This window comes from Cuculus canorus, chromosome 2 (assembly GCF_017976375.1).
Source record: "Cuculus canorus isolate bCucCan1 chromosome 2, bCucCan1.pri, whole genome shotgun sequence".
Lineage (NCBI taxonomy): Eukaryota > Metazoa > Chordata > Aves > Cuculiformes > Cuculidae > Cuculus > Cuculus canorus.
In genome coordinates this window covers 62,607,607-62,633,588 of record NC_071402.1, presented here as the reverse complement: position 1 = coordinate 62,633,588, position 25,982 = coordinate 62,607,607, and the positions used below count along the sequence as shown (strand labels likewise).

General features: G+C 37.1%; 1 long non-coding RNA gene across 2 annotated transcripts in view; it reads left to right on the top strand.

The window, feature by feature from the left end:
* Window positions 1-307: 307 nt before the first annotated feature.
* LOC128851302 (uncharacterized) overlaps window positions 308-25,982 on the top strand; it is a 34,597-nt gene continuing 8,922 nt past the window's right edge. Inside the window, exons 1-3 of one of the 2 annotated variants that reach the window (XR_008448629.1) lie at window positions 308-403; window positions 9,674-9,743; window positions 16,157-17,032. This is a non-coding gene — a long non-coding RNA (uncharacterized LOC128851302). Of the gene's footprint in view, window positions 404-9,673; window positions 9,744-16,156; window positions 17,033-25,982 lie in introns of those variants that run through there. The other variant, XR_008448630.1, reaches the window with a different exon arrangement.

Here is a 25,982-nt window from a genome sequence, read left to right as displayed (position 1 = left end):
CTGTAATTATTTAAAGCTGAAAAGGTAAGGCATGTTGGTAATTGTAGAGTTAAATTATTTTCATCAGATATTGTAAGTTTTGCTAATTATTATCATTTTTTTTTCTTTCAGATATCTATAAGGGTAATTTAAAAATAATTATTTCCTTTAAAGACACAACAGAATTCTTTTATAGTTCTAAATGGCTAAAGAACACAGTATTTTGATTTGGAAATAAGTCTACATGAAAGCAGTGGGGTTAATGTTTCTTATCTACATTCTTTTTCCGGGAGAGTTTTCCCAGATACTCAGTATTTCTCACTGATGCACTGAAGGAAAAATTTCTTCACAGAAGCAGTTATCAAGCACTGGAACAGGCTGCCCGGGGAGGTGGTTGAGTCACTATCCCTGGAGGTGTTTAAAGGTGGGTAGATGAAGTGCGTGGGGACATGATTTAGTAGTAGACAGGTATGGTTGGAGTTGATGATCTCTAAGGTCTTTTCCAACCTAATGATTCTATGATTCTGTGAAGCCAAAGATATATATTGTATGATGCTTTCCAATGCATTGTCTTTGCATTCTCCTAGAGGAAAGGTTGTAATGACTTTCTGTGGCTGAACCAACAGAAGAGTATGAAAGCAGACAGTATCTGAATTTTTTTCACGTGTGCGTGTGTCTGTATGTGTGTGTGCGCGCATAGTAGTAAAATTTTTACTATGGAATCACGACTGACTGGAGAAGAACTTTTTGATGAAGTCTATTCAGGACTTAAGCCAGAGGGTTGTTTGCTACCTTCAGAAAAGGTCTTTAAATAATGTTCTGCTTTGTAGAATATTTCAACTGTCCAGGTCAGGCTCCAGAGTTTACAGTTCAGTTTCTTAATGACCTGAGGTTCCAACTGAAATGACTCAACATAGCTTGCCTACTTCCTCTATTTAGTCCGACAACTGGATTTAATGTGTAACCAAACCCACAGGATTCTAGAGAAGCCTTCAGCATGGTAGCATCTCCACACTGACTTTTACCCCTCATTTGTTGTATCCTCTTCAGAGTGTATCTTGTCCAGATGCTGAAATGTCATGAAAAAAGATGTTTTTCTCCTGAAGAACACTGCAGTCCTCTGGTGACTGATTCATGCTTGATGAAAACAAAAATTATCTGTCCCAGCTTCTTGATTCTAATGTTGTTGTTTCTTGTAACCAATATCTAAGTTGAAAAAAGCTGTATCAGACATAATTCCTTTTTTCCGTTACTGTGGTGAGTTGAAGGGTCACAGCAGTTTGTAGGAGATCTGTTTATTTGTGTCTTTTTGGTCTTCTGAGGTGAAGATGAAAAAAATCTGTAGTATTTCCAGGGAAAATTAAGTTCAAAGAAGTCTGGTTAGAACCAGCAACTCGAACAGCAGTGCACACTGCAACAGAGCTGAGGCACAACCTACAGCTGACTGACTCATCCCCAGAAAGATGTTTGCATGATATACATGATTTTTTTTTCTTAATGTGAGCCCTCTTTATGACATTTTGAGAATTATGAAACAGATCTGATTAATAACCTTGAATAAGCTGCCAGTTGAGACAAATCCAAAAAACTGAGCCTCGAGATTTTAATCTCAAGTAGTTTGTGCAACACTATGCAATGCAGATGAAGGAATTGATCATACAGAAATGACTATGTAGTCAGGAAGGATTTTTACCCCTATTTGTCCTGCAGCTTATTTTAGAACAGAGTTTTAGTCAGTCATTAAATTGATCAATCTATTATGCTACTTTCTGTCCCAGTTGCCTGATATTTGCAGTTCTGTCTACTTCATTTACAGCTTGTTTTTCTTCCATTGCAACTTTAACTGACTGATTTTGCTTTATGTCTGTTGAAAGTTTGCAGTAGTCGCATAACCCCATATCAGAAAGAGAGTAGTTTACAAAATAATTTTAAAATTCCATTTGGGGGTGTGTGTGTATCACGGAGATGTTTTTTATTTTCTTAATAAATATATTTTTAAAATACTTCAAAAAAATCTGAAACCGCTGCATCCCCTTCTGGAGAGTTGTTTTCTATGAAGACAGAAGTCATGCTGTGCTTGGTTCTCTCTTTTCTCTTTTGGCCTAGGATTGCCTTCATACACAAGTGTCACAGTTGGAACTTTTTTCTGCCTAAGCAGCTGAATTCACAAAACTTATCCTCTTCTGGGGTCCATCCATATTAAATGCCCAAATACAGTCAGCTTATCCTGATTTTTGGCACAGTAAGATCTGGAAACTTCCAGTTCAAATTATGCATTCTTGAGATAAAAATCAAACAGCAGATCTCAACCTACTTTCATGATTGTTTGGAATTTTGGCTTTGTTTGCATAACACCATTTGATGCTTCACAGATTTCAGATGGAAATATTACAAAATAACCTCTTAGCAGTATCCTTAATCTAATGCCTGTATCATCCAAAAGTTGCTGAAGAATCCTAGGCAAATCTGTGCTTGGTGCTTTACTGTGGTGCTGGTGCTTGCATGGCTTAAGAGCAGGATGGACGCTTCATTAGCAAATATGCAGATCATGTCACTTTATATCTCTTCTTTTATTGACAAGATATGAAGGGATCAATGTGAAGGATCAGATTCTTAAATATTTCACTGGAGAGGCTGATCCCCAGAAACTAGGACTGGAAGACAAGTTCATTCCATTCTTTGCTTATAAACACTCCCAAAATCTAAGTCCTTTTGATTCTTCAGAACCGTGCTCTAAGACAAATGCAAATTCATGTATTTTGAATTCTGAATACAAATTCAGAATTAGGTTTTGCATGGATTCTGTGTTCTTTTAAAGTGACATTCCAAAGGAAAAAAAGTATCAAATCACATGAATCATGGAAAACAAATTTAACAGACAAATATAATGATTTAGGAAATCATTGATATCCCTCAGCTGAAGATAGCATCTTCCTTTCTGTAGGCTGTACCATCCTGCATATGCTCTGGAGATGCAGAGATGGGATGTCTTTTGCTTTTGTGTCATTTTTAAACACAGCTTGCAATATCACTTCCTGTCATTCTTTTCTTTGTTGTGTTGCAATAGTGGACATAATACTAGAGGCTGAAAAAGCCACTGCAAAATTTCCCTGTTGAAATGTTTGTAATTATACATTTGTAAACGACTGAGTAGAATTACACCTTGAATTAAGAAATTGTCTCTACCTAGCAAATTCTAAAGGTCTTTCTATGGATATCTACTCCAAGAGAAAAATTAATGTGACAAAAACCTCATCTCGTACAAACCTGGCCCCTCATGGTGATTCTCTTCACCCTTCTATGTGGAATTACACTTGGAATGAAAACAAAAAAATACAGTAGAGAGAATGATGTCGCTCTGAACTCTGGTGTAATTTACATCAGCACTTACAATAGACAGAGTGAGATCATTACGAATGGAGCTATTTACTGTAGTTTGTTTAGACATTCCTGCTGCAGAAACATTTTTTAAATGAGGATTTTATTCTCAGTGATGCTTATTTTCAATTATTTTAAAACAATACATTAAAAAGCTTTGTAATTGAGAAAATACTAACTTGACTGAATTTTCACATTTGATTACTGACCACTGCTGAGAAGCCAGGTTTTCTCCATTTGCTGTAAGTAGATGAAAGCATGACACCCGAGACTTTGGCTCTTTGTCCCAACAAATAACTCATATTCATTCTAAGATAAAATGTTCCTTTTAGTCCCCATCTAATTACTAAATAGATTCAGTAGCCTAAAATCTTCAATCAAACCCTAACCTTAAGCCTTCATATAATTTTTCCTTCAGTTAATATCCTGCCCAAACCAGAGCTATTTATTAGAAAGATCTCTCTGGTTTAATCGGTTATATTAATGTTAATAAAAGTAGGGTATAGACCCTGTTCTATGCTAATTAGACATCTAGCATTGTCCTAGTGCTTTCATGGTTGCCTGTTAGTATTTGTAAACAGCATATCGGTATCTTGGTTACCACTGCATCTGCAGCTATATGAGCTGTATGTTGTGTCTCGGCACAGCAGAAATATATTACAGTCCTTCAGCATTTCTTTGCATTTAATTAGACAGTCTGTGGAAACTTCTGTTGATTTAAAATTTGAATTTAGGACATCAGTATGTGATAACCAACTCAAGGGTGTTCATGATCTTACCAGTTTCTCTCATACTCTATGGGCAACAGGGTTTATCTTGAGTCGGTAAATTTACTTGCTTATTCTCAGTGTGTAATTGTAATATAAGCTGTGTGGACAGTTAATACATGAAATATGTTGAAATTTAGTACAAGAGTTTCAGATAATTCCCACAATGCTTTGCAACTACCACTGTACGTGTCACCACTGTAGCAAACAATCCTTCACCATTCGTCTCTAGTCCCAATAACTACTATGCATAATAAAATTGCTGTCCTACTTTTCTTTCTTTTCTGCATTCCTGGAAAACTTTCTTATGTGAGACCACCAGACAAGTACATTCTTTTTCTTTTTTTCTCTCTCTCTGTCTTTCTTGTACAATACCAAGAACCTTATGCTTAAGGAAGGATCATAAAAATAGGGAGAAGTCCAACAGTAAGATTGTATTTTAATCCCCGTATGCGTAAAGAAATTTAATCTCTCGGGGAAAAAGAAGCTTCAATTTTGAATTTAAAATTCTAACAGAAGTTTTAAAGTGTGAAATAATAGATTTTTATATTAAAGCTAAACTGAGAAATTATTGAAAATTAGGGTGCTTAAAGCTTCTTAGATACCTCTCTGCCATCTCTTCACCTGAACTAGTTTGTTAAGCACGAATACTTAAGATATCTGAACTCTTATGTCTAAGCAAAAATGCTGGAAAAGGAGTGTCTAGAACTTCATCCACCATAATCCATTGTTCTTCATAATCGGGTATCGATCTGGATGAGTACAGTGTGGAGACAGATCTAGTGGTCCTGGTAGGTGAACTTCCAGCCACTGAGCAAGGGAAGACATGTATGTTACTGTTGCTTGATCCGTCAACAGCCTTCGACACCATCAGTCTCTTGAGTGCAGCTGGTTCACTTACAGGACCCAGCAGCTCTGGAAGTGCAGCTCTGAGCTGGCTCTGAATGTTACTCCTAGACAGATAACAGAAGACCTCTCCTTGTGGGACATGTAGTTTTCAATCCTCTACCCTATCTTTTTCAACATCTTTGTGTAATCTGTCTTCAGGAACATGCATACACAGCTGATTGTCTGCTTTTGCAGAGGCAGTCAGTATTATTGCCCAGATATCACAGCGCCTGTGAGAAATAAATATGTGGTTCAAAAGAAGTGGGATCTAGTTTTTCTGTGGATAAGAAAAGATAAGTTTGGCAGGGAAAGGCAATACTTCAGAGAACTCACTTTTTGTTGAGGGCTTTTCCCCACTGATTTTCAGCGTGATGCATAGACCCAAATTTCAGGTGGGAGTACTGTCAGTCATAGGTACACAGGTGACAATGTTGAGGAAGGTCTTCTTTTTGGGCTAACAAGAGGTGTATGCCTTGAATGATGGACTAATTTCCGTTATCTGCCTGTTAGCTGTTTCCAGCTTACAACAATTCAGTTCATTTTGTCTTGGACCAACCGTGGACAGTCCATGGGAAGTGGATCAATATGCTCCGATCTACCTTTTAGAAACGGGAGGCTGAAGTGAAAATGCCACACAAGTGTTATACAGACTTTTTTGACTTCTCTTTTACCACTTCATTATTCCAAACCACTGTAGAAGTAGCAGAAAAAAAATCTTTTTACAAATTGTCACAAAGCATGAAACTGCCTGAACAAATTGAGCACGACTTGAAAAAAGAAAAGGAGTGCTTTTTTCAGACTAAAATATTAATTTGAAACTTGATTCTGTGATGGTAATAATATGCTATAAAATCCTAGACGGGAATCATTAAAAACCACAATTAACAATGGTGTAGACCTCAAAAAAGGAGAGATACAACAATAGTAATTTTGAATAATAGTTTCAAAATGACAAAAATCAATGAATACTAATATGTGTACTAAAAAACCTCAACTGAATTAGCTGACAAAAAGTGAACAAACGGCAACTTGCCATGGCTGCAGAACAGCTTTCATATAAAGTAAACCAGTGAGAATACAAATGAGAAACTGCTGGCACATGTTCTGTGTAAAGAATAAGATGAACTATCCCAAACTGTGTCAGTTATTAAAACTAAAGGCTCAAACTTTGACATATGATCTGGAAATCATAAATAACACTTTCAAAGAGCAGTGTCAGACACTCTAATCTTCCAAGTTGCTTTCAACAGGAGATAAAGTTTGTAAACAAAAGCACTTTATTGAAACTTTTACCAGATCAAAGTGTAACCTTAGACTTAATAAGAAATAATAAATGCTCTTATAGTCTAACAATAGGCGAAGTAACATGCTTAGATGAGCTGCCAGTAAACATTCAGTGAGAAATCATACATGCACAACTGATCTGTTATTGGAAGTGCTTAACTGAACATGTGAATCAAGAAATCTGTTATTACACAATGTGACAATTCCTATGTACTCCTTTTCCTGTCTGTCTGTAGCATAGGGTATTGGTCTTAAACATAGGGCTACATTAATTTATGAGTGTTGAAATACTTTTCTGCATGCAAAACACATATGCAGGCATTCAAATCTCTAGTAAGACTTAACTGAAGGTTTAAAGTGAAGCAGAGGCTTGCCGAAACACTTCTTCAGCTCATCACAAATGATTTCCATATACCTCAGCCTCAACCATTTCCATTGTGCTTCACTGAGGATAATTCAGTGTTTTTGTTTAGTCACCACAAGAGTTTGATAATATAGGTTTGTCCATTCAGCTGACTGGAAATTCTTTGGACTTATTGAAATGATAATACTCATCAACTGTTCTTAACCCACCCCCTCCCTAGCCAAAAACCCCAAACCTTCACACTTTTCACTTTAGAAAGACCTTCATAAAAATTGGATTAAAAATATATGTAGTATCTTGACCAGGCCTGTACATACTAGCAATTTAAACTCGCCCTTTTTAAAACGACACCAGGGAGCTAGACAAGGCTGCCCATTATCCTCTTTTCTTTTTGCAATTGTAATGGAACCTTTAGCCTTATTTTTCAGCAACTAAGAATTGCTTCAAGAAATGAAAATTGGAAACTCTATAAATTTGGGTTCACCATATGCAGATGACATACTGATTTGCTCCTGTAATCCTGGTCTTAATCTGCCTATAATCCTGCAAACAATGGATTGTTTTTACATTACCTCTGGCTTTTTTTCAGCTACAGCGATAAAACCTGTTTTCTTAAAATGAACATGCAGTTTCAGAGCCTACCTGACCAAAGGATGATCAGATGAGACAGGATATTGCTAGATACCTAGAGATAATCATATGTAAATCTAGCATGTACATATAACTAAAAAAAAAAATCCCTTCCCTGTGTAAAATGTGAATTGCTTTATGCATGCCCTTATTCTTCTTCATGCTTTTTATTTCAACTATAAAACCAATGAATATAATAAACTTTGTCATTTGTTCCTCTGTTGTTGTTTAAGGATCTTTCTCTCTTAGTGCTGGATTTTTTTTTATTAATTAAAAAATTTCCCTCCCGTTGCACAAATGAAATATTTGAGATTTTTTTCTGTAGCTTTGTAATCACTGTTAGAAAAAGGAGAGTCAACTTCAAAACATTTAGATTTATTTCATATTAGAATTTTAGTTAATTATACTTTGGGTTGCTGTGGCTGCAGAATGAAGATACTATTGCTGGTATGCTCAGTATGATGACAAAACCTGTACACTGAAATTGCTGGTAACTACACGAGTCAAAAATCCTAGTTCTGGAGGTGCCTGGAAAAATGTAATGTGTTTTTCTTTATTTACTCCTTGAGCAGTTCTGAGAGTAAATTCTTAGTTCTCTGTCTAATTGTTTGAAAAAGCTTGAAAGGTTGGAACAGATACCTAAAATTTGGTGATGCTTTTCAGAGTCCAAATATCACATATGTCAAGGTGTTCAGCAATTAGACCAGTCGGGCCCATTGTTTTGCTGTCAAACAACATTAGATGTGAAATTTTCAGCTGAGCATCATACAAGCAGATTATATAATGCTAAGTTAGAAAAGGATTGTTGCACAGGTAAATTGACAAAATATTCCTTTTCTACTAATTAAATTTCAAACTAGATTGTTTCAGGAAAAACTGAGTTAAAAATGGAGCTTTCATTTTTTTTGGATAAATTTGCTTTGTTTGGAATAAAATTCAACAGTGACTCATTCCAAATATATATTGATTTTCTTTAATACATTACACAGGTTATAATTAACTCTTCAAAGAATAGCTTCACTTCAGACAAATTTGTCATTTAGCTGTCATAAAATATACATATGTTATAACACTACTCTATGACAGAGTATCCTAAATTAGCTATTTTAAAAAAAGAATGAAAAAATGGAAAATTGATACAGATAACTTCTACTTCCAAATTTTTTATTTAGTATCAGCTGGAATACCTACCTGCTTTTTATTAATTGTGCTCACACATGAAAATAGTACTACTTTCTTCTTAACATATGGCAGAGAAAGTGAGTGAGCAAAGTCTTCTATCAGAGAAGCTAAAATCAGCATCACATGAAAAAAGCTGGAAAGCTATAACATTCATTTTCAGCTTTCACAATTTCCATAATATAGGTGATTATTTCCAGACAAAAGACACACTTTATTTCAGTCTTCTGTGCTTTAGTCTATTTAACTGGTAGTGTGAATCTCTATTGTAATTAGTAGAATGCAAAATTAACCAAAGTCAAAATCAGTGAGTGTATATCCAACACAATGCTGAAGATAGATAAAGCCAGAATGACGCTGGTTTTATCAGTTAAGGAGTAATGTATATTCCAAACAGGGAGGAAGAGGAGGACTTCAAATTGTGTTTAACTTTTTGTTGAAATAAAAAGTATGATCAAGGACAGATGACTTGGACTACCACTAGTGTAAACCATAATGTATCTAAGGTATCCCAAAACCTAGGGAAAATGGGATGTTTTCCTCTCTAAGTTTTAGGGAGATACATACATTTAAATTACATCTGTTCTTAAGAAAACCTGAGCCACATCTCAACTTTCTACACTTGCTCTTTTAATGAGCTTTAGGATGCCTGGGGCCTAATTCTTGTGGCCTGCCAAGATACACAGGCTAAAGCAAGGCCATTTTGTTCTGAAATTCTTCAGCCTTCAGTGGTAGCAACTGAACTGTCTGGTCTTCTTTATGAAATGGGTTGATTTTTTTTCCTCAGTACTCCATGGTCAAATGTTTGAGCCATCTCTCTCCAGCAAAAGCTGCAGGATGGATAAGAATCTGGCAAGAATTCTGGCATTTCTTTCCTTATCAGCGTATCTTGAGCATAAATGGCAGATGCCAAGGCTGTTACATGTTTCTTTTCTGTGAAAAGATATATTCTTACGTGTCTAAATGCAAAGAGACAAAGCCCTTTCCTAGTCTAAGCAGTTAAGGTACCAACTGTTTTTCTTAGTAGAATTTTGTGTAAATATCAAATTAAAAGTGCAGATAAACTAGTTATGTTTAGCCTCTCTGCTTAGTGGGAGAAATCCATAAACGTGAATTCTGGTTATCACTTTGTATTGCTGAATTTTAGTGTCTGCTGTTAGTTTGAAGAAGCAGAAATTGCTGTTTTTTTCTTTTCTCCTTGCAGGGTTATGATTTCCAGGATACAGAAAGTCACAGTAGTTGATTCTAGATGTTGCACATACCTACTTTGTTTGGTAAGTTATGAGTCCAAGTGTATCCAGTGCACTAGCATATGTAAATTAACATTTTTTTACCACTATGGAGGTTTAGATCTCCAAGCACAATCCCACAGCCCTGTTTAATGCAAAATCACTATTAAAAACAATAAAAACGTTAGGAGATTTCACCAAGTGTGACATCAAGTCTACGTCCAAGTAGATGATGCAATAGTCAAACAGCCACTTATGATTTATTATGTGTACAAAACTTGCGCAGGACTCTCAGCAAAATGCTCATTGGTAAGTCATGCTGCCTCAGTCTGTTTTGCTCATTATGTCTGCTTTGGCCTCGATGGGTTAAATTAACTTGCTGTATAATCATGACCATGCTGTAGTTTGGAATTAAGTTCGAATGTGATCTTTTCAACAGTTGAAATAATTTAACAGGCTCCATTATCAAAATTTTCCTCTGCAAGGGTAGTGTTTTATGTGTCTCTTGAGTGTCCTATAAACTACCAGTATTAATAGTGTGTTAGTGGTGATATTGATGCATGATAGCATGGATACTCCATGAGCTGTTACAATGCTTTAAGACTGTAAACCATTTCTAGCAGTGTTCTTTGCAAGGCTAAGTCTTGATAGTGTCATATAGCACTGCTAATTATATCGATCTAATTAATCTAATTAAATTGCAGCTAGATATGTTGTACATGTCGTTTGTCTATATTAACATTATGTAAACCTATTCTGCTTGTCTGTGCATTTTATATACAATGCCTCTTTAGCATTTGACCAGGAAAGAGATTGTATGCCTCCCGCATCTCATAGTGATGAGAGAAAAAATGTGGTGATCAGGTGGTTTGTGAGATGAGGAAAGTTGGACTATATTTTAAAACCGGTTTTGTTTGTGCAGACAAGGGAGTTTCTCTTCCTGGAACTTAGAAAATGTCTTCTCTGCTTCCTTGTCTGTTTATACTACCATTAACAGAAACACACCTTATTTTTTCAGAATTTCTATGCATTGCTTTCAACATGTAAATGACAGACCAAAGGATCTAGAGCCACTTTTGATGGAGCAAGGGAAACACAATTGCACTGCTTCAGTGCAATTGCTCTCTTACGCGGAAGAAAATGAGTACAGGGATAATTCACCCCTAGGGGAGCAGATACCTCCCTCCTGCTGCTCCCCACCACTGTTAGTTCTGCCTTCCACCAGCCACTGCAGAGAAGACGCCTTAGCAAAGAGGCCATCAGTTGATGAAACAGGAAATCTTTGACTTTGTTGGCCATGGCCTTTGCTTGTGCAGCAAAGGTTCTTTTCATAGTTGTACTTATCCACTGTGGTTCTAGCAATCAAGGGTAATGTAAGCAGATGGTACCTCTACCCTCCTCCTAACACAGGATGCATGCTTGAATGTCATCCAAACTCATCCTTCTCCTGGGTTTTCTTTTATCATCAGTTAAATTGAATACTCCTTCGGCATGAGCTGGCTTTCCAGATTTTGCATATTTTTTGCTTTTTGTCTTTAATTCAGAGACACTCCATCATTTTCCATGATCCCTGTCTGGCATTAGGGAGACTCACTTTGTTCGGTTGCTATTCTGAGTTCGCTGTGTCACTCTGCAGAGTCATGGCAGACTGCACCAAGTAAAAGGAAGAATATGACTATTTCTTCGACGTCAGCCTCCTGCAGCAATTAGTGCTGTCCCTGCTTAGTTAGCCAAATCACCTGAATGCTAAAAATATATGACACTGGGCAGGTTAGGAGCCTGAAGGGTGGTTGAGTACTGTGTTAAACTGTCTTGATATTTGATTTATTTGTTTTCTTTTTTTTCCCCAAGATTAAAAGGAATAAGACAAAAATGTTTTATTTGTTATTAACAATGATACAGGATTTTTTTAAAACTCTGCAGTGGATATTATAGTCCAGGTTTTGCTGCAGTTCATATGGAGAAGTGAATGATCTTCCTTTTTGCAGCTGACCACTGTCTTGTTGTTGATGAAATTGCCCTCACATTTCCAGTATCAGGAAAATGCAGTGACAGAGGGAAAGGGAATAAGAAAGATATTCTTAAAATCTCATTTTTCTTTGTGCCGTGTAAGAAGAGCTGGTTTCTTCAGCTTATGTTTGCTAATGGCATAAGTTAAAGTAAAACATTTTAAACCAATTTTCAACCCTGATTAATACAGCTAGCTAGCTACAATCATAATCATTTTCCAAGTGAAACAGTTTTCAATTTCCAAAGAAATTAAGTCAGAAAATCCAGCTGACTTTCAATAGTAATCTAACAAGATCCTTGCAAGTTGCCTTGTGTGCTGTGCTCAGACAAGAAAGAAGTAGTAGTGCGAGTCCTCCTTTTGTGTTACCGCCCTTTCTCTAGATGACATAGGGCAGGACTCCACAAGTCAGCAAATTTAAAATTGGAAGTCTTCCACAGGTGGCTTTTCCCCTCTTTGCTCGAAGATCTTTCAGACCACACAGAAGCTATATGCACAGCAAAGATGGGGAGCCATAATCCCAGTTATCTGTATGTAGTGCATAGGTAAGTTTTTGTTTAAGGCTTTTGCTTGTGTCAGGCTGACACATGGCAGGGAGATCAGAAATAGTGTAATAAAAGAGGAAGACATGGGGGATGAAGAGCTCTGTAGATGACCTGTAGAAATCAACAGAAATACACTCAACGGTATCTGTAGATGGGAGTTGGGCCCTCTCAGAGAGAGGGATGGCATTAATATTTCTGAGAAACTGAAATCCTGGGGGTCCACAGAAGAGAAAAACAACAACAAGCCTGAAGGGACTTTGGAGCAGAGCCAGCAGAAGCTGCTGTCATCTCTATCCTGCTGTCCTTTCTTGAACTTGGCACAATCAGCTGATCTGCATGAATGTGATGTTTTTATGGCACTGGTTATAATTGGTAACGACTGAGCAGGACAGCACATTGTATGAAAACAGGCTGAACGGAGGATGGGATTCAGTTATAAAATCTTAAACCTCATTTAATCAGAGCATTTTTTTCACTAATCAGAATATTTTCTGTGAATCTTGGAAATTGCAGACTCTGATCACAAACCAGAGAGTACGAAAGGGTCTCATTCATAAATGCTTTATCTTCTCATGAACAAGTCGATAAGCCTTTATTGTTTAATTTTTCTTTCTTGGGAACTGGGCAGCTGACATTTTTTCAAAGTCCCTTAATTTGTAGGGGACTTTGTGGGAGTCACAAAACCCCATTAACTGTATTTTTCATCCGGCTTTAGGAGGAATATATTTTAAAATGGTAAAAGGAAAAGACTTTGAACAGCTTCTGATAACTCACAGTTTAAGCATGGCTATAAAAAGAAAATGAAAAGGCAATTAAAAATGGAATATTTCTTTCTTCAGCCACCCCACCCCCAACTGTAATTTGTCACTATTTCTTGTAGGCAGGCAGAAGGATGAGGCTAGAGAAGACCATTTAGCACTGCAAAGCTGGCTGCTGTAAAGCACCATAGCTTGACACTAGAGTGGGGACTAATTTTTTAAAATCTGTATCATCTCCCCCAAAGTCTTGAACATGGGGTTTTTTTGGGGGGTTTGTTTGGTTGTTTTTTCCAAAATTGGGAAAGAAATAAAAAGAAATGCATTAGCGTCTTAGCAGCATTAGCTGGATCAGTGACGGTAATAAGAAACCATGTTTCTTCAGTTTCAATTCTTGGCTATTGGTACCCAGAAATCACCTCATGACATGTGAGAAACCTACATGAATATATGTCCCAGGTGATCAACAAAAGTGGGATTGGAACACTTGTAGTGTTCTTCCCTGTGCGTGCAAACTGACATTTACTCTTCCATGAATGCATTAGGGAATATGTCTTGATTTTCTCCAGTCCCTGCAGAGGGCAGGGTTACTCAGATGGGTTTTGCTGCTCACTCCTGAGCCTCCAGAGGGTCATCTTTGCCAGGAAAGAAGAGTTTCTGTGGTGACTGTACCCATGCAGCTCTGCTGAGGGAAAAGCAGCTGAGGGACCATACTGCACCCAGCCAAAGGAAGACCTATTATACTTCCATACCCCTTGCCTAGGCAGAATGGCAATGGGCTGGTTTCCTATTGCCATTTAGCATTCCCATCCACACAAGAGCAGCACAGCAAGAGGGCCCCAGCAGTACTGTGAAGTCTGTGTGGATATTTTGGGTGAAATAAATATTTGTGTGCTGCTAAGCAAAGATAAAATAGTATCATTATTTAAAAGGGTGTTGAAAGTCATTGACACTCTCTCTTGTGTGTGTGCGCACGTAAAGTTGTACTTATTTATCACACGTGTTTATAAAACAGCCACCACTATATCATCCAAGCTCAAGTTTTGTGAAAAGTTCACAAGTCCATATTTCACATGAGCCATATGCTGAGCTGAACTCACATAATTTACAAACCTTTTAAGCAATTGTGCTACCAACAATTCACATTTCTGCTCTCAAGATAAAGTCCCAGCCCATTCCATCTGATCAACATCTTATTCTTCAAGCGGGTGTCATGGTTTCTGCATTTTGTCCAGATGGTAGCTGATGTGGAATGAGAGACTGAGTGAATAAAATCAAATGCTGTGAGAAGAGCCGGTAAGCCTTCGCTCCTCATGTTACTGCTGGTGAGAATAGATTTAATGCAGCCATTGTTCATGATCTGTGAGTTTATTAAAGCTAAATGGATAGGATTATCTCATCAAATCATAACGATCAGAGAAAGTGATTAAAAATATCCCCTTAAATATATGCATTTCGTTCTAGTCCATCAACGTTTTGCAGTTCATGTCTTTTGGTAGTATGGATGTATACATATTTCTGCTCATGTCCAGAGCTGGTACAACATTCATTCTTCCTGATATGCCTTTGATCTGTTGAAAAGCAACAGCAAAGCTTGTATGCACGATAACAAGTGCAAAGAAAGTTTCAATAGGTGTGTTTGCAAAAAAAGATTGGTCCTGTGGGCTGTGTCAGAGAGCATGTAACTGCTAATTGGAATGGTGAGGGTCAGCAATTACCTCGGAGCAATTCAGACCTAACACACAGAGCCAACTTTATCTGTATGCCAGCTCCTGGAGCGGCACACCATAGCCAGGCAGGAGATCTACTAGCAAAGGGCAGAGAGGATTGATCCTGTGCCCTCTGTGGGGAGAGCTGTGGCCCTTTCTCATCTACCCATGTATGGAACAGGATCCTGCTGACTGATGCCCACTGCTCTCTTGTCAAGTAATTATGAAACCATGCCGTGAGCATCTCTGTACTGCTAGTACTGCTGGATTTGATCCACCTGTTGGTTGTATGGAGAGCCTAAGTATAAATGCTGTGCATGCTGTCTCACCTACAGCTGAGTAGCCTAGAAAACGAGTCGTCAGGAGTTACTTTACTCTCAGTCTCCATTTCTATAGCCTGGATGTTTGCTTCCAGAAAAATCCATATGTTTGAACTGCCTCTCAAAAAGGCTCTTATTATGACACTGGTGGGCAGAGCCCTTCACAATTTGTAAAATAACCTGCTGCCATGTCAGATTAGGTTATGTGCCATCAAATTATTTAAATCTTCACAGTTATATTTGTTCTACAGACATGTGTACGCTCTCTCTTGAGACCAGGATTTCTGCACTTTTATGAATACTTTCCTTTCAGGTCATTCATTTTTAAAATTTTTTTTTAGTGGCAAAATCAGTTCTCAGAGCTCTTTTTAAGACCACAAACCAGAGAGGTTGTGCTTTGTGTACATTTTACAGTGTTTCTGTCCAACGACTCTAATGTCAAAATTGCTACAACCTTCCAAGGGAAATGCTAAATCATAATGTGGTAAGAAAGGCACCCTCGACAGGTCTGCAAATGACAGCTCTATAATTTCAGCATTATTTGAATACAATGTAGAAATGCCTTATATGTTTAAGCAGCTTCATTTTACATCTGTTTTTTAGAATAATTGATTCATACTTGTCTGAACAGGCTTTCAATAGTTCTTTTCTATCTTAGTGTCTTTGTCTATACTTTTTTTTTTTTCCTTTTTATTCCCTTGAATTTTTTTCTGTAAATTTATTTTACCAGTGAGAAGATGAGAAGGTCAGACTGAGCATGTGTTAGACTGAGCTGCAGTGGAACAAGTCTGCTTTACCTGTGCATGAATTAGAGCCATAGAGCAGAATTACTTGAATTACATATGGATTTTTTCCTGCTTATTTTCATATATATAGTAACACATACTGTTTTATTTGTGGCTCAAAATCTACCAGTACTATTTCTGAGTACTAAGGTATATTTGATCTGTTTTAATAATTGTAAACTATTTTTTCCCATTGTTGCTCAAATCTGCAATGGTTGTTCGGAGTCTTTAAAAAGCCTTCCAGTGGTTCTTGATGACAGTTTTTCATCGGGAAATGGGGGATTCAGAGCCTACTAAACCAGAAAAGGTTTATAGTCCTACATGTTTTTTTTGCAGTGGTGTTTCTGCAGTGTTGAGAGATTCCACTCTGTTTCTTCTGTGCCTGATGTCAGACGCAGCCACTGAAAGGGTAAACACGGTTATATGGATGGGGAAAAACAATATCTTTTGCAGAGTGACTACCCCAGCTAAAGCTGTGTGCCATATGTCAAAATCTCTGAGACTTGACAGATCTTCATGAAGTCAGCTTTGCTTCTTGCGGCATGCCCAAGGAACCTGTACCTTGCTGCTTTGGCACCAGGCCACAGTTATAGTCTCCATCGCTGATGCCACATTGCCAGCAATGCTCAGGAAAACCAACTGACATCAAAACTAGTCCCTCTCCTTTATTTTTTTTTCACTGTGAAAGCATGCTGCTTTTCTGAGTTAGTGGATACTGAGCCATATGTGAAGACATGCGATTGGAAGGGAGAAAGAATTAGAGTTACTGAGAAGAAAAAGTCTTTCTGAAAAGCGTTGGTAAATATAGTTTAATAAGGTGTTAGCCTAAAAGCTCTATGCTCTTTATAAAAAATATTGTAGTTATTTCGTGATATCACTTGTTATTGGAGGTGCTCTTATAGACTAAAAGCCTGACTGTTTTCAGCCTCAGACTTTCCAATGTATAAAAATATTTACGATTAAATAAAGTAAAGAAGAATATGCTTTAAAAACTATTCATAAATGCTGGGCTAACATAGCTCTTCTTCCATCTTATGTGCTGCACTCCATTCCTGCACTGCAATGGAGAAACCACGAGCTGTCTTGCACCCAAATTGCCAGTCAAGTGTTGCTCTCCACCTTTGGAGCTGGGCTTGCTGCTCCTCAGGAGGCAGGCTGTGCAAGTCAGTAGCATGACCACACCACCAGAGGTAAAGTCTCTGATTTGTTTAATAAGCCAGAGTGGTAGTTCTTTGAATAAAAAGTTTTCAGAGGACCCAAAAAGATCTCAAATCAATGTTCTTCGACATTTAGCTACTATTTCAAAACTTCCCTTTTCAAATGTTTTTGTCAATAACTGTACAACTTGTGTAATTTCTCTCTTTTGGACTAGTCTGCCTGTGTTGATACATTGTTTTAGTGTCCTTAGCAGGAATGAATACTATGCTTGAAATGTTTGTTTTACCTTTGTACCACCTTTCCTCTCCCTGTGGCGTTTGCTGTCATGATGGACACCAAGAAAGCTCTGGGAAAGCCTCCTGGGGAGTGGTTGCACTTGCATGTGAACGTTTGAAAGTGTAATGTTGAAATTCCTAATCAGATTATCTGCAACAAGAAGTGTGAGAAGTTTAAGTCAGTTTGCAGCCCAGATAGTACAGAATGAGCAGTGTCAAAGCTTTGAGATCAGCCTACGTAGTGATTTCTGGTTTTGTATGAAACAAAGAGCTCTTTAGATAGTGTGACAGCATGTGAGGCTCATAGATAGATAGAACTGAAGGGAGTAGGTAATAACCATAAAACAGTATTATGAAAATATAAACCATAATTAGTGATAATGGGTTACTCTCTTAATTAAATACATTAAAGTACTGATGCAGAGTTTTGATGCATGGATGCTTTTGTCCAAGAGCATATGTGTGTTTATATACTAATCTAACATTGATGTACAACTGATGCATTAAATATGCATCAAAGGATGAATACTCTGCCCTAATGTTAAATGGGTCTCTTTAGTGCTGTGTGGTTGTACAACTATATGGAAAAAGATAGTCTCTGCTACCAATTTTCCCATTTAAAAAGAAAAGCATAGAAAACTTAACTGTACACATGTTTAGGGTATCTCAAGGTTGTAAGGAGGGTAGGCCAGGTTAAGTCATACCCGTGGTTGCTCTGCTCATTCCGCTGAAGGTCCTTAACATGGGTGGAATGTCTCTGCTCCTTAATAATCCAGGAAACAGAGCCTTGCAGTTAAAATTCAGTTAGATGAATTCTGATTCAGCATCAGCAACTTGGAGGGTTATGTGGAAAGATTACTCTGCTCCTTTTTCCGTTGTCTTCTACAACAACAGAAGCTCCATTGCTCTCTTCCTTTCTAGTGATGGAAGAAACCTCATTTCCTGACCTCCAGCACTACAAGTTTCAGATGTGTCCTTAAATAATCTCAGTCCTTTGAGCAGTTAGATTGTTATGAGGGGATTATATTACGACTAGTACCAGAGAGGGGGAAGTACTGAAAAACAGCTCTAAGTTACACATTAACCCTCATAAGTCATTTTGCCATCACCTTCCCTGTTGGTGTTGGGGACCTGTTGTGGCCAACGTCCACCACAAGTGTATCAGTAAGAGGCCAAGTCTTGGTGGCCCAGCATTAATGACCTTCCCATTGTGCACTGGGTAGAGGGTCTCACTTTATCAAATTATCAAATATTTGGAGTTTATTTGCTTTCTCTGATGTACTGTGTTATTCCTACTGCTTTAGAGAAAATTCATACCTGCTAAAATGAATTTACCATTTTTGATTTAAAGGTTTGTCTAGTTCAGGAGCAAAACAAGCTTTGCCTAGCTCTTGAATCCATAAGAACTGCCGTTTGTTTTGGTTTGGTTTGGTTGGTTGTTTTTTTTTCTGAGGTAAACTTTACCCCAACAGCAGAAGTACTGATCCATTTATTCTCCAAATTGTGTTTGCTGAGTTTAGACAGAGGAGAGTCATGTTCCTTGCAGTTCCTCTCATTTAAAAAAGGGCCAGCCCAGTGGTTTCTCTTCATAGCCTTCTTTGCTCTATTTCCCTGTGTTGTTCTGCTCTCCCTGCCAACCTCTCCTGCTTCAAACATTTGGGCTGATGTTTTCTCTGCCTGGTCTCAGTGCTACAGCGATATTAAAAAAGAAAGGTCTGAGTAAAACAAATTGTTCCTTATTGAAGCAGAGTATACAGGGAGGGAAAAAAATGTGCTATTCCCTTAGAATTTTAGCATAAGCGTACAGTAAGTCAAAATGGCAGGGTCCATAAATGTCAGAGAGAATTTTATTGGCAGAAAGAGTTAAATATAAGGATATTCAGGTAGAATTTTCCTAACATTGTCTGAGCCCATGGTTATTTTAGACACATGGACAGTTTGCCCTTCTCCATGGGATTGTGAATTGGTCATTCCATGACTTAATCTAAACTTTGAATAGACAGCATGCAGTTCATGTAAAGAGAGCTTCTAGATGTCTTTCTTTCCTAATACTTGGTATTTTAATCTGATGTTTTTGAAAGTAAAAGAAACACTTCCATCGAGTTAAATGGATTCAAAAGTGAGTCCTAACATGAGATTAGTTTTTTCATTAAGGACATTAAGTTGCATCATTGAACTCAGTTTTTTTTCCATTGACTTTATTAGATGTAAAATTGGCCCCTTAAAACATATGCCTTGATAAGGCACATCATCTTCTGTAACTGCAGTTAAAAAAGAAAAATAAAAAGAATCATAGCATCCTTATCCTCACTGTTCCTTATTTCTGTGACATGTTGCCTCTGATATTTCTGCATTTTGAATCATAAGGTCTCCATTCTCACGGGGCCATTGTCCCATGCTAATCTGATATTCATAAAATTTTGCTAGAAAAGAGCCTGTGAATGATCTTTCCTTTCTAATTTATTCAAGACTAACATTCTGCTACTGGCAAACTTTCCTCCATGGTTCCCCTGTCTGTACAGTATAACCAGATGTTTTGTAGTTTGGGTCCCTCTGCACATCATTGTATAGACATTGCAAGTACCTCTTTTCTACTGATTTCTCCAAAACCCCTCACAATGGAATATATTAGAAATGTGTGAAAACAGGTCATAAACCAAGCTAAAAAGAAATTTAAGAGTATAGAAAATACTTCCTAAAAAGTGAAAGAAATACTATGCAGATTTTTGTAGAGCAGATTGGACTGTCATCTGGGCACTATGTGCATAATGGTGCAGTTGCAAATCCTTGTAACTAGTGAGATAGTAATTTAAGCCAGCTTCTAGATGAAGATGTAAAATTATGGGAATAATGTGGAACTGACTGTGAATCAGTAGTACTTGTATGGTAGCTGTTATTAACATACTTTTGTGCTTCTCAGCATTGAAGGCATATTCCCAGCACCGTCAGGGTTGGAAATTACTTTCTAACAAAGAAAACTGAGGTTAAAAGCTGCGAAGTTTTTAAATGTAAAACTTTGTATTTGATTTCAGTGCTTAGGTAGGCAATGTTTAAATGTTTAAAGTCTTAAGTTTTGGTTTGTCCTGCCTAGTATCTGAGATGTATTCGTGGTACTGGCAGAGTCCAGTGACATCTCACATTAGGCGCTGCTGTGGCTGGGCCAGCCTTTCTTCCTGTGGAGTTCTTAAAAATCTGTTTCCATTCAGAGTGAAGTAAAAAGTGATATGTAGGAATGATCGTCACAGTTCTTGACAGAGAGACTTTAGGGGATAAAGGAGGCCTCTGATTTGTCATAATTGAGAACCATTCTGAGGGCAGAGACAAACTGCTTGAGGTCAGTCAAGGGCAGTAGGAGACTGTGATTTTTGCTCCTAATAACATAAATAAATAAATAAATAAATACAAAAAATTAGCCCTCTGATACTTGTGAATGCAGCTTGAATTTTCCTCAAAGTTTGAAAGAGTTTCAGTGGAAGGCTCTGGATTGGATTCATTTAAAATGAGGAACTGGAACTGACCATCAATTTCAACACATCCTCTGAGTAGAAAATTAATGGTTCTATTAAAATGAGACATCCCCAAGAAATTCTATAGAAATTGAACTACTTCATAAATTAAGGCAAGCAAGCATAGTTGCATAAATACTGGAGTGACTGACACAGATATATGTAATAAAGTTTTGTCCTTTACAGCCTTCAATCCCAACTGAGTGATGACAGAAATTTCTGAATAACCCAGAAAATAGTTTCTGAATAATTGGGTGAATTTTCAGGTGATGGTGTGACATGGAGGGCTACTCTGTTCTCTGCTGCACTAACATGATTTGAATGGCCTGCATCAATCCTTACATTTAATGACAGAAAACTCAGCTTAACCTTGCTGTAAAGTAAGTATTTATACATATCAATGAGAGAAATAAAACACCTTATTGATTTTACATCTACTTTCACTGTGGTAATTAAAATGTACCTTTGCAGCTTGCAGAATAGTAGTCTGTTTGTATTAGATCAAAGAAAAGCTCTTCCACAGACCTTATTTTGTATTCCTGTTCTCCCTTGAAAACTCTTAAATAAATGCAGAAGGATGAGTCCAGTCTTCATAACCTGCCAACCTTTAACTCTAGTAAAAAGATACTTTCCAGTTAAAAGAGCTAATTGTTTATAGTGGTATATTCTAATAATTTCTAGGTTAGATTCAGTGTTGACTACCCCAAAGGTCAATGTTCAGTACAGTTAATGGCTTTGTCTGGATATATGCTTTGTCAGAAGTCTTCTGAGGAAACCTTTTTTACTGTAACTGTTCACAGGAAGGTCATCACTGCAGCAAATCTCTTAAAAAAATGGAAAACCCTTGAGAAGAGCACTATAGACCTTTCAATCCCACTGAATTTGATATTAGATCATCACTTTTATCTGTATGATACTACTTGGTTGCTTTGGGTAGGATCTACTAACTTGCTGGGTGTCTGCAACCCATCTCTTATGGAGTCCAGTGCATTTGCAATTGTTTGTGTTGGTGGACCAGGATAGTGGCCGCAGACCTCACATTAATGTGGGGTTACTGGTTAAAGTAGAGCACTCAACCACCTATGTGAGGTGGTTTTTTGCCAAAAAATGGGTTTTAAGTCCATCCTTGACAATCACTATTGAAAGTCCTCTGAAAGTCCTTTGCCAAAATTTCCACCACAAAAACTGTCCACCTTTGTTCCTGAAGTGTGAGGGGGTTTCTGAAGCAAAATTCACTTTCAGAGGATAGAATGCCTCTTCTTGCACTCACAGCTGTTGCCTATTTTGACTAATTTCAGCAATATTGGAATCGTCTTTACCAACATTTTGATTTTGTGTGTGTGTGTAAACACAAGTTTTTGACTGGACCAGTAATTTTGAAAACCACATCTGTTTTCTGTGATTTTTTAAAAGCTTTTCTTAGGTTTACTAGACCTGAATGGCCACCTGGTGCGTGTAGTTTTCATACATTAGATTGCTGTTATTCTCTCCTCTGTATCTCCAATGGTATGTCGTGATCTGATGAATCTCTTGTAGTTCATGCACAGGTCAGGCCATGGTTTGTCCGGTGTTACACCCATGTTCAGGATCACAGCCTCACAGATTTAACTGTCTCCAAAGAAATATCTGACATACTTTGAATCAGCCCTAACAGAAGAACTTCAGTTTGAATCACAAAATCCAAAAATCTTGGAAAACTTAAAGTTTGTAGGAAGTAGATTTATAACGGTACCCTTCCATTTCTTCCACTCCCAGTACAGTTTGATGGAGGGCTATTAGCCTGTTTAACCGATGATTAATTTAGCTCCTTCTGTACCTTTTACTCTTCTTATGTCTGACTAGTCCAAGGTTCGGGATTTGAAATAAAGCCAAGATTTTGAATCTAGAGCCCTTTTAATTGCTTCCTTTCACTTGTTTTTATCATGTGGTAAAAATCTGGTTATAGATGTGTCTACATAGTAGTTCACTGTAGAGATGTTTAAACTGGGTCTAAAAGAGCTAGTTTGTTAGCGGAAGCAGTCTAGCCATAGCAACAGAAGATAATTTATATAAAAAGACACTTTACTACACAAAAGTGTGAGCAATTCAGAACATGCCATATATATGTGTGTGTGTGTATATATATATGTATAAATATATGTAAGGACTGCATGATGTGTGTATTTATGCATACAGTTCTGAAACCTTTTCCAGTTCAATTTAGCAAGTAACACTTTTCAAAAGCAGAAAGAGAAAAACAGAAATACAATTGTGATTAATCATGCTCATTATCAACTCAGACTTATGACCTGTGTAAATTTTAGGGCATTTTTTTTTTTAAGTGTGTGTGGTGGTTGATGGGAGGAGGGGTGCATGTGTGTGGAACAAGAGATGAAAAGTACTCCTCTTTCTCTGTGAATAAAATGACCCCTTCCATCCCCTTGGTTTTTAACTTTCCCTCCAAAAGTTACTAGATGTTTAAAGTTGGCTAAAGCCTTATTATTTAGTTAATTCTAGGTGGTTTCCATTAGCCTTACAGTACATGCCACCGAGCAGACATACAGTAACTGAATTGTTTCAGCTTATCCAAATAACATCGAAATAGACTTAATTGTTGAACTGCAGGAAAGACCATGTGTCTCCAGGGACTATTAGTGTCATTTAAAAGGCTAAATGTATCATAAAACCTGTCTTTAACAGAATAAAATTGTACAGACCAATACAATTTTAGTTAATGTTTTCCACATTTCTTGTAAAAAAAAAAGTTGTTGGCTGTAAAGCAAAGTTCTTAACATTTCTAGGAGTTATTTCAGTGCAGCACTTCCCAACAAGTTTGAACCTACTATCCTTTTTACTACTGAGTAGTAACTTACTTTAAGAGTAGTCACGCTGAAATTGACTTGATTTGCTTCCAGAACATATTTCTATTTATTGTGGGCAAACAAAGGCTTCCACGCAGCAGAAAATTCAAGAAGACACTGATTTCAATAGATAAGCATTTTCCTCTTAGTCTTCCTCAATATTTAAATCCAGCTTTGATTAAAAAAGAATATGGTAGTATTTGAGATCAAAAGTAAAACTAGCGGAGTCCTTGTTGATTCAAGTTGTCAATGAGATTTCCTCAGAAATCAATATTTTGGTATTTTATTATGGGATTTACCCCCTTGTTTTTAATTCCAAAATTACACATGTTCTTTTTTTGATTATGTTAAAAAAATATTCAGATATAGAAAAGGATTGAAAGAGCTGAAACCAGACAAAAGAGTAAAGCAGAAGAAGGGGATGAGGGAGGCAGAGTGAGAGGCCATGGAAGAGTGAGTGAAAAAGAGAGAATTGCTTTTACACTATCAAAGAGACAAAAGAGTATTATTCCAAAGAAGTTCAAAATATTAAAGTGGGGGGAAAAAAATCAAGAAGAAAGGCAAACAGTGGATGAGCCCTCAGTAGAAGAAGCAAATCTTTCTATTTATCTATCTAGCTAGCTCATCTTTTCATTGGAGTTTTATATCAACTAACAAGAAAGGTTTTTCAAATAACTCCTAATATTATTGTTATTTTACAAGTTTAATTGCTTTGTTATTTTGCAAGTTTTGTTGCTATGGAAATGAGTGATGTAATCTACTCTTTCCATCACAATCACTTACTTTTGAAAACATCATTTTAACCTGAAGAGATTTTTTTTTCCAGTTAGTTCTCTCCAATCTAGGGAACAAAGCTATTGTCTCATTTTTTTTCTGGAAAATCTCAGAATCAGGATGTAATTACCCAAGTAGGAACACTAGTGCCTTTCCTGAAAAAGTTAAGAATTTCTTGCAACAGCAGTTACTGTCAAGCTTTTCCCATTAGAGCTGTGTGTGAATGGAAACAACCGTAATTTCTTCATTGCTTGCTATTAAAATGAACTTGAATCATGTAACTCTTCTGAAAAAGAGACATTATGATGACAAAAAATATTGGTTAAGTCTAGCCAGGGTTTGATTTATTTGGTTTTAGTCTTGCGATAAGGAGAGGGTATGTGCTAATGAAGCAGTTCCCGTTTAGAGGGAAATTCATCCAGTAACAAGTCATAGTGCCACTAATTCTTTTTTTCATCCCCGTTTTGGGAATTCACGTAGTGTCTAGTCTCTTGGTGCTGACCCTAGGAGTGGCTCTGAATTCACCTGTAATGAAGAAAATCCCTAAGTGCACAAACCTAGAGCATCTTTACCTTGAACTAAAAAAGACTATTAATATTTCCAGATTACTGATGGGATGTTATTACACAGACCAGCCTGCAGAATTTGTATTCATACACTGTGCAACTAGACAAAAAGAAGAGATCTCCCTTCATCTCTGATGTAGCAAAAGTGGTATTGAATGACGTCACTAATTTGAAATTTTAAAGTGGAATAATTGCACTACTCGGATGCTAGACACAAACTAAAAGGTCTAATGTATGTCCATGCAGGATTTCTACTTCTCTTTTGAAACTTATTCAATCTCTGCTTTGTTAGTTTGCCTTTCAAGCCTGAATTGAATGTATTTAATTGCAATTAATAAGGCAGTTTTATGTTTTGGTGTGACCAGAAGCAAGAAGCACAGAGTCTGAATTACCATCCTCTTACACAGTCAGGTGACTGTGGAAAATCCTTGGAATCCCACTGTGTCATGTTGGATGACTGAGTTTAAGTCACCAGCTGTCTCTTCTTGACAGATCTTGTTTAGGAAGAAAGTATGGAAAGGTATGGTGGTTCTGTGCCGTTCTTAGGAATTAAGGAACCAATACTGAATTGAAGTTGTATAGATTTGTTTTCAAAGAATTTAGACTTTGAAGGCATAGATTTTCAAAGCCTGAATTATCACTGGTTCTCAAGGTGTGGAAGCATTACTGAGAAGATTCAAGGTATGTAGCAAGCTAAACAATAGGCTTTTTTCCTTTCTCTAATTGAACTTCTGTTTTGAAGACTGCAAATCCTAGAAGTGTTGACCACAGCTATCAAAATAGCGATAGAGAAATAAATTGTTTTTCCTATATTTTACATATCATTTTCACAAAAATGTCCACTCTACAATCAACAAGATCCTAGATATTTGTAAGCATGAAATTGTTTTTCTTATTCAGATTCCTGTATTCTGATAAGGACTTACCTGCTTTTTTCTTGCTCTTAGACATAGGGGGACAAAAAATCAAAACAAACAGATAATTTTTTTCTCCTGTCCCTTTTTATTGATAGTAAAAGTAAATATTCTCATAAGGGTGGAAAA